General features: G+C 35.4%; 2 non-coding genes across 2 annotated transcripts; both read left to right on the top strand.

Annotated features, from left to right (window-relative positions):
* The first annotated feature begins 4556 nt into the window (after positions 1-4556).
* Positions 4557-4630, top strand: trnat-agu (transfer RNA threonine (anticodon AGU)). The gene has a single exon. It is a non-coding gene; the product is annotated as a tRNA-Thr (tRNA).
* A 640-nt stretch (positions 4631-5270) lies between these two features.
* Positions 5271-5344, top strand: trnat-ugu (transfer RNA threonine (anticodon UGU)). The gene has a single exon. It is a non-coding gene; the product is annotated as a tRNA-Thr (tRNA).
* The last annotated feature ends 4306 nt before the right edge of the window (positions 5345-9650 follow it).

The following is a 9650-nucleotide window of genomic DNA, read 5'->3' as shown; positions in this document are numbered from 1 at the left end:
TGTGAGAAATGACATCATTATATAAAAGACTTATTGAAACATTTGAGGAAGGATAAACTTTTTTCATTTTTTGTTGAAATCAAATAAATGACACATTTTTATTATTTAATTCCTAAAAATTGATTTATCAGATGAAATCTGCTTTATTTTGATTTTAAATGTTCTATGTGTTTTAGTGGCATTCAACAGATGACAGTAATGTTATCCTGCACACTTTACCTCTGCTAACCCATTAAATATAACTTAAAACATGTATCATGATGGCTAATGGCATCAGTTAAATAATGCTGTTCATGAAAAACCCCAAAGAATAAAGCAAGCAGCTCAGTGTTGAAAGCAACAGATTCTTGTATTTGAGGAATCAGTGGTATCAGCTGTCCTGAAGGTCAAACTGATAAGACCGAAGATTTCTACCCCAGAATTACATTGTGCTCCGACCTTCAGACCCCCCTGAAGTGGATCAAACCGGCCTAACAGCTGCTCCACCACAGGACAGCCAAGTTCAGAGAAATGTGCAATAAGGGAGGATCAGTGCTTAGCCTGGAACCTGGTGAGGCAGAACCTGACAACACAGTGGAATTATCCACAACCACAAAACTGGACTCTGTCCTTGTAACTTTGTGCCAAATTCTTCTGATCTGATGTCTCATTATCTTACTGACCTCCATTTGTCATTTTCACTCGTCTGTGCTTTGGCTATAGGGAAAGTAAAATGTCGGAATAAAAAAGCACAAAATAAATGGCTTATAAAAATTGCAAGTACAGATGTAAACAGATATAAGGTTAATTAATTGTATGAATTAATATGAATGTTTGTAGCATTATATTCTGATCGAAAAATAAAAGTTATGGAACAATCATTAAAAAAGTATTTTAAACGTGTTTGGTACCAAACATTTCTCTGAAAGGATTTTGTTTGGTAACAAGTTAAAGAATTCATGTCGATGTCTCAGATTAAATGCAAATGAAATCAACAAGTTTTCCTCAGGATCAATTCGGAGAAACATGCCACATGTTGTTAGGTTAGTTTTTATTCCACAAAATGTCATGATCAAAGTAAAAACAATTCCAACACATTTACAACACAAAAACATCAAATCTATAAATTTGATTTATTGTTCTATTTCATTTTTCTTCAGTACATGGCACAGACCTTTGTATGGGGCGTTAAGTTCCATTATTTAGTTCACTTTCTGAGTGTAAAATCCAAGTTAAAAAATTTCACTGACATCACTGTTCTTACAATTTGCCAATGTTTTTTTTTAGTAAATATTAAATTTTATGTCTAAATGTTAAATCTTAAATCTAAATGTGTAAATCTAAATGTAAACGTTAAATCTTACACATAGAAGTTAAATTTTGAAGTTCATATTTGAATATTTCAGAATGGAACGTCGATTTTGCTGTTGGTGCGCATCTTTTGTTGTGATGTCATCATCCTGAGACAATAGCAGCTGTCATTGTGGCAATGCTGCTTATGCTGTTAACACTTCTAATGCTACTATAGCTCCTTAGGCTGCTATTGCTCCTACCTCTGCTGATGTTCCTAACGTTGCTAACACTCTGCTAACGTTCCTATTGCTCCTACCTCTGCTAACACTTCCCTACAAGACACCAAACTTGCAGTTGTGGCTGGGGTCCAAGCTGCACGTCAGACTGCCAGGCCACAGATACCATCCATATTGTTTTCAATGAACACATTTTGATTTTAGATTTGAACTTCTATCGTCAGCAGCATTAGCTGTTACTATTGTCTTAAGTTGATGACCTGTATATATGGATATTTTTGATGTTGTAGTGACTTTTTAAATACATGTATTATAGAATCATATTACATTATCATTAAAGGTGCCAATCCATAACCATGCCCATTCTCCTTGCTGCACCTAATCTACATATAATCTAGTACAAAGTGACTGTTTGAGGATGACTGTTTGGTACATGTTTCTATTTATCTTAAGAGAATATTTTAACATTTCTTTTGATGTTTGTTTCCTTTACAGTTCTTACACAGTTCAACAAGTGAAACATCTGTCAAATAATACAGTATATCTTTTATGAACACATGAAGTTTTCATACTCTGGGCTGCATTTCTCTGTCTGTATATTTTAGTACACCTATCATTCCATGATAACATTATGACCACCCATTATTGAGCAGGTTTTAGTTCTGCAACCAGAGCAGGTTCCTTAGATTGTGGGGTAGAGATTCTGTAAATTGGATTTGCTTTTCAAAGCTTCTGTCAGACCCTGGCCCGATATGGGATTTTTTAGTTTCTTGTGTTCCTGAGCAGCCTCTGCAGGACCCACTGCTGTTCTGCAATTAAGTGGGTCAGCTCCTGTAGAGGACTACTATAGCCATGAACAGGGGGTGATTTAATTTGCAACCAATTTTTAAGTGAGTGGAAAGTTTGAAGGGAGAACAAAGATGACAAATATTGGTTCTAATATCCACATAAATGCTAAATGCAACAGAATACTGAGTTGTAATAAGATGAAGTTTCCCTGCAAGTGGTCATATTGATATGGCCTATCGCTGCACATAATGTGCCCCAGTGCACTCAGCTTAATGCATAATGAATTAAACAGTTTGAGTGGAGTTCTCACTGATCACTAGTGATTAATGTAACATAATGAGTTGCGATATAAATAGACCCGAGGCAAAATTCTCCCAACACAAGTGTTAAAAATTCAATCCATTGTGAGACACAAACATAAACAAACTGTCATCCTCAAACAGTCACTTTATTTTGAAGCTCATAATAAAACATGAAATTATAATAAGATTTGATATTACAAATCAGTGTCTTCAAAAAGAATAAAATAAGTAGGTCTCCTTCAAAGCAGAGGTGCTGTGGCTTAGTTGGACAATCACTCAACATTTGATGAAGTTTAATAGTTAATTTGAACAAAAGAGCATTGTGTCATGGAATGCAAAATGGTGCTTCAAAACCTAATGATCAGTCAAAAGGTAATATACAGAAAAGACATGTTAAAAATACAAATGTTGTTGATGCTAAGTAAGAACTTGTTCTTTAAGGTTAATAGAGAAGATGTCCTTTTGCTTCTGCTTTCTTAACATAAAACACCAAATACCATCTGCCTTCTTCTGAAACAATGCCTGAGATGTCAAAGCAGAGTTGCTGTGGTTTAGTTGGTCAAAGTGCCTGTCTAGTAAACAGGAGATCCTGGTTTCAAATCCCAGCAGGACATGTAGTCATTCCACATTTGACTATGTTTGTTAGATAATTGGGACTACAGATCATTGTAGAATGATATGCAGATTTGTGCTGACAAACCAAATGATTTGTCAAAACGGAAAATGTAACATTATTATGCAGATAGGACATGTTAATTATACAAATATTTTTAATGCGAAGTATGACCATTTTCTTTAAGGCTAATAGAGGTGTCATTTTGCTTTTGTTTGCTTAACATAAAACACCGTAGAACATCTACCTACTTCTGAAACAATGCCATATCCTTCAAAGCAGAGTTGCTGTGGCTTAGTTGGACAAAGCACCTGTCTAGTAAATAGGAGGCCCTTGGTTCAAATCCCAGCAGTACCTGTAATCATTCCACATGTCATGAGGTTTGTTAGGTAATTTGGACATAAAAACATTTTTGTTATGGTATGCAAAATTTTGCTTCCAAACCAAAAGATCTGTCAAAACTGAAATGTAACTGTATTGTACAGATAAGACATGTTACAAATACAAATATTGTTGATGCTAAGTATGACCTTGTTCTTTAAGGCTTATAGAGGTGTCATTTTGCTTCTGTTTTCTTAACATAAAACACCATACATCTGCCTACTTCGGAAACAATGCCGTAAACTTCAAAGCGAAGTTGCTGTGGATTTTTTTGGACAAAGCATCTGTCTAGTAAACAGGAGATCCTGAGTTCAAATCCTAGCAACACCTGTAAACTTAACACAGTAGTTGAAGTTTGTTAGGTAATTCAGATTCAAAAGCACTGTGGTATGATATGCACATTTGTGCTACCAAAACAAATGATGTTAAAAGGGAAATGTAACTTTATTACACAAATAAGATATGTTAAATATACAGATGTTGTAGATGCTAAGTAGGAATTTTTTTTAAAGCTAATAGAGAAGGTGTCCTTTTGCTTCAGTTTTCTTAACATAAAACACCATAACCATCTGCAACTTCTGAAACAATGGCTGTAACTTCAAAGCCGAGGTGACTTGGCTTAGTATTTCAAAGCAACTGCCTGGTAAACAGCAGATCCTGGGTTCAAATCCCAGTACTTCCTGTAATCATTCCACATTTGATGAAGTTTGTGAGGTAATTTTGACCAAAGAGCATTGTGGTTTGATATGCAAATTTGTGCTGCCAAACAAAACGATCAGTCAAAAGGAAAATGCAGCTTTATCATACAGATAAAACATTTTAAAAATACAAATGTTGTTGATGCTAAGTAGGACCTTGTTCTTTATAGCTAATAGAGTTGTCCTTTTGCTTCTGTTTTATTAACATACAATTCCGTAAACCATCTGCCTACTTCTGAAGCAATGCCATAAAGTTCAAAACAGAGGTGCTGTGGCTTAGTTGGTCAAAGCGCCTGTCTAGTAAACAGGAGATCCTGGGTTCAAATCCCAGCAGTACCTGTAATCATTCCACATGTCATGAGGTTCGTTAGGTATTTTGGATAAAAGAGCATTTTTGTTAAGGTATGTATAAGAATTTTGCTTCCAAACCAAAAGATCTGTCAAAAATGAAATGTAACTGTATTATACAGATAAGACATGTTACAAATACAAATATTGTTGATGCTAAGTATGTCCTTGTTCTTTAAGGCTTATAGAGGTGTCATTTTGCTTCTGTTTTATTAACATAAAACACCATAAAACATCTGCCTACTTCAGAAACAATGCCATGAACTTTAAAGCGGAGGTGCTTTGGCTTTGTTGGTCAAAGCACATGTCTAGTAAACAGGAGATATTGTATTCAAATCCCAGCAGTACCTGTAATCATTCCACATTTGACGAAGCTTGTTATGTAAGTTGGATTACAGAATATTGGGGTATGATGTACAGATTTGTGCTGCCAACCCAAATGATCCATCAAAAGCAAAATTTAACATTATTATGCATGTAAGACATATTAATAATACAAATGTTGTTGATGCTAAGTAGGACCTTCTTCTTTAAGGCTAATAGAGGTGTCCATTTGCTTCTGTTTTATAAACATAGAATTCCATAATCCATATGCCGACTTCTGAAATAATGCCATAAGCTTATACACAGAGGTGCTGTGGCTTAGTTGGTCAAAGCCCCTGTCTTGTAAACAGGAGATCCTGGGTTCAAATCCCAGCAGTACCTGTAATCACTCAACATTTGATGAAGTTTAATAGTTAATTTGAACAAATGAGCATTGTGTTATGTTATGCAAAATAGTGCTTCAAAACCTAATGATCAGTCAAAAGGGATATGTAACTTTAATATAGAGATAAGACATGTTAAAAATACAAATGTTGTTGATGCTAAGTAGGAACTTGTTCTTTAAGGTTAATAGAGAAGGTGTCCTTTTGCTTCTGCTTTCTTAACATAAAACACCATTTACCATCTGCCTTCTTCTGAAACAATGTCTGAAACATCATTGTAGAGTTGCTGTGGCTTAGTTGGTCAAACTGCCTGTCTAGTAAACAGTTCTCCTGGCATCAAATCCCAGCAGTACATGTAGTCATTCCACATTTGACGAAGTTTGTTAGGTAATTTGGACCACAGAGCTGTGTAGAATGATATGCATATTTGAGCTGCCAAACCAAATGATCTGTCAAAATGGAAATGTAACTTTCTTATACAGATAAAACATTTAAAAATACAAATGTCTTTGATGCTAAGTAGGCCCATGTTCTTTAAAGCTAACAGAGGTGTCCTTTGGCTTCTGTTCTATTACAATAGAACACGAACTATCTGTCAAAAGGGATATGTAACTTAATTACACAGATAAGGCATGTTAAAAATACAAATGTTGTTAATGCTAAGTAGGACCTTATTTTTTAAGGCTAATAGAGAAGGTGCCTTTTTGCTTCTGTTTTATTAACACAGAATACCAGAAACAATCTGCCTACTTCTGAAACAATGCCATGTACTTCTGTGAGGAATTGCTGTGGCTTAGTTGGTCAAAGCGCCTCTATATTAAACAGGATATCCCGTGTTCAATTCCCAGCATAATCTGTATGTATTTTACATTTGACGTATTTTTTAGATAATTTGGACTAAAGAGCATTATTACTAGTATTAACTAGTCAATAATATAATTAGTATTAACATAAAATACCATAAAACATATGCCTACTTCTGAAACAATGCCATAAACTTTAGCACCGAGGTGCTGTGACTCAGTTGTTCTTAATGCTTGTCTACTAAGCTTGGAGATCCTGGATTCAAATCCCAGCTTTTCCTGTTATCATTCCACAATTAATGAGTTTTTTTTAATTCTGATGTATTTCAGTAATCTAGGCAGAAAAAAAAATCAAAAACAAAAAATTGAGTAGGTCCTCTGGATGGGTTCTTCTTTAGTGAAACGTTTCGTCTCTCCTCCAAGAGACTTGGAGTTCACCTGAAACTCGTCAGACTGAAGAAGTCTCTCGGAGGAGAGACAAAAGCTTTCACTGAAGAAGAACCCATCCAGAGGACCTAGTTATTTTTTTTCTTTTTGAGTTTTTTTGTAGTTTTTTGGACCAAAGAGATTTGTGATATTCTGACATGTGTAGGGGATGCACATTTCCACTGCCCAATCAGATCAATGGACAAATAGGCAATGTTATATTTGTATTCAGGTAAAACATTGTTAAACATAAAATTGTTGTTAATGCTAAATAGTCCTTGTTCTTTAACGCTAATAGAGAAAGTCCCTTTTTGTCACTGTTTTTTTTAAACATAGAATACCCAAAGCTATCTGTCTACTTCTGAAACAATGCCATAACCTTCACTGTGGAGGTGCTTAATTGGCCAAAGTGCTTGTCTATTAAATGGGAGATCCTGGGTTGAAATTCAATTCAACTCAATTCAATTCATTTTATTTATACTGTTTAGTGCCAAGTCACAACTTATGTTGTCTCAGAGCACTGTAAAGAAATCCCAGCAGTACCTCTAATCAATCCATGTTTGATGAGGATTGTTAGGTTATTGGACTGAGCACAAAAGTGGTATACTGATGTATGCATGGGCTATAAATTTGAACTTCCCAACTAGATGATTTGGCCAAAGGGGAATGTAACTTTCTGATATGGGTAAGATGTTAAAAATACAAATGTCGTTGATGCTAAGTAGTCCCTTGGTTTTTAAGGCTAATAGAGAAGCTGTGTTTTTGCCTCTGTTTTCCTAACGTGGCCTAATAGATGTATGGCCTGCAAAATTGTACAGCCCAACCATATGATTAGACAAAAGGGAAATGCAACTTTCTGACACGGGTAAAACATGTTAATAATACTAATATAGTTGATGCTAAGCAGAGGTGTCAAGTAACTAAGTAAAAACATTTTGTTACGTTACTTAAGTAAAAAAAATGGTCATTTAAGTAATTATTTTCAGCCTACTTTTTACTCCTTACATTTTATTTCAATTAGCGGTACTTTCTACTCTTTACTTTTTAAAAATGCAAAAATTATTTCATTTCTATGTATCTTTGACTTGCTTTTATTCCATCTTTTCATTGTTCAGAAAAAAAAAATAAAGAGAAATCTATCCAGATACATGGAGCCCATGGATAGAGTGAATTTGATTGTGTTTGGATGAGAAATGTAAATTTATACCGTTCTGACACCCTATCAGATTGAGCACACTCCATCACACCTGTATGACACAAATAACATCACATTTAGCAAGACATACTTTAACAGATGCATGTATGAAGATGATCATGGCTGAAACAAGTAGTCTAGTCAGTTAATTCCAAATTTTTCAACATTAGCATTTTAAATTAAAATTCTACTCATAAAAACAGTACTTTCATACTTTCACTTGAGTAAAAAGCTTGAGTTGATACTACTACTTCTAAAAACGTATTTTTAAACCCTAGTGTCTATACTTCTACTTAAGTAATGAATGTGAATACTTTTGACACCTCTGGAAGGTTCTGGGTCACATGTATGTAAACCTAAACTTTTCTACAGCAGTGGCATGCAGTAACTGTGTGTCACATATAACATGATAAGACCAGACAGTGGATTTACTCACAATGATTTCCGAACCACATAAAGCAATGCTTCTGCTTTTTTTTTTTTTTCAATCATATTGCAAAATTGATCTTATGTGAGATCTAGCACTCTGGAACCTGTTTGAGCCTTTACAGGTTGGTGATGGCACCTTGCTTTGAACCTGTGAGATTTTGAAAATTAGAAAAATTCATAATCATTTGACACTCTGACCTTTAGGCTACGTTGACACTGTATGTCTTAATGCTCAATTCAGATTTTTTCAAAAACCCAACTGCTTTTGCGTGTATATTCACATTACGTATTAAATGTGACCTCCATGAGACCCCAATGTGAACTCTCCACAGCACTGATGTGACCCGCATGCACAGAAAATGATGTCACATTCAGCTCGACTGAGGTAAATGTGAATGCTACATATTAGCATGACAATTCAGAAACTGTTGTGTAATTAGAGCTGACACCTGTAATCTGAATTATGTCTGAATACTGAAATACTGAAATACTTGTTTGTGTGTGTGTCATCAACTATGGCTTCTTCAAACACTACTGGATGTTATATGAAACATATTAGAGGTGTTTCTTTGAAAAGGTACAAATAGAAGACTGCTGTCACTGGGACAGAACATGCACTCTGTTGGACTCATTCCCTGCGCTAACTTACTGTGACAGAGTGAGTTATCTATAGTTATCTTTATATAACAAAGGAAACACCTACACCATGCAGGATACTTTTAATTCATCTACAGTATTAGTGAATGGGTGAAAGTTATGGGGAAGCTTAAAACAAAAGAGCAAAGTTTGGATCTCAGGTCCGGTAAGTAACAGTGTTTGTACTTTACCACGGCCCACATGTGTCAAACTCAAGGCCTACATGCCAAATGTGGCCCACCACAGCATTTCATGTGGCCTGCGAGAGCTTCAACGATATATCAATATTTGAATGCTGGCTTTAAAGCAGCTTATTTTGACCATAAAGCACATTGATTATTTTGGCCATGAAGGATGGAATCCCACCACTAGGTGGAGGTGCACAAAGTTCAAAAGTGGGTGACAGCAGGTGCGATTTCCATTATAAAATCTCCATTTTGCTGCATTTTTTCAGCTACTTTTGCTGTGGCCCAGTTGTACTGTGAAGTGGGAGTTTCCCACTTACAAGTCATAAATTTAAACAGTGAAAAAAAAATAGCAGTGTTCAGAGTACAAGACCAAATTATACACAGGAAACCAACTGAGTCAGACTTGAGCTGGATTAAGTACACAGGACTTCAGAGCCCACTCATAGCTCTTTCACAAGTAGCTTTGAAAAATATTTGTCAGAACTGAGTCACAATTCCTAGAAATGACATCATTGAAGAAGGGGTTGTGACCTCACCTATCAGGGTGACTTAAGCTTAGATGTAGAAACATGTGTTTGATTGTGTTGGTATGTAACTAGATAGTCCCCAGGAACTTTTTGTTCTTAC

This window comes from Austrofundulus limnaeus, unplaced genomic scaffold, assembly GCF_001266775.1.
Source record: "Austrofundulus limnaeus strain Quisiro unplaced genomic scaffold, Austrofundulus_limnaeus-1.0 Scaffold151, whole genome shotgun sequence".
In the NCBI taxonomy this organism is placed as follows: Eukaryota; Metazoa; Chordata; class Actinopteri; order Cyprinodontiformes; family Rivulidae; genus Austrofundulus; species Austrofundulus limnaeus.
Note: the sequence above shows the minus strand (reverse complement) of the source record. Positions and strands in the feature narration are given on the sequence as shown.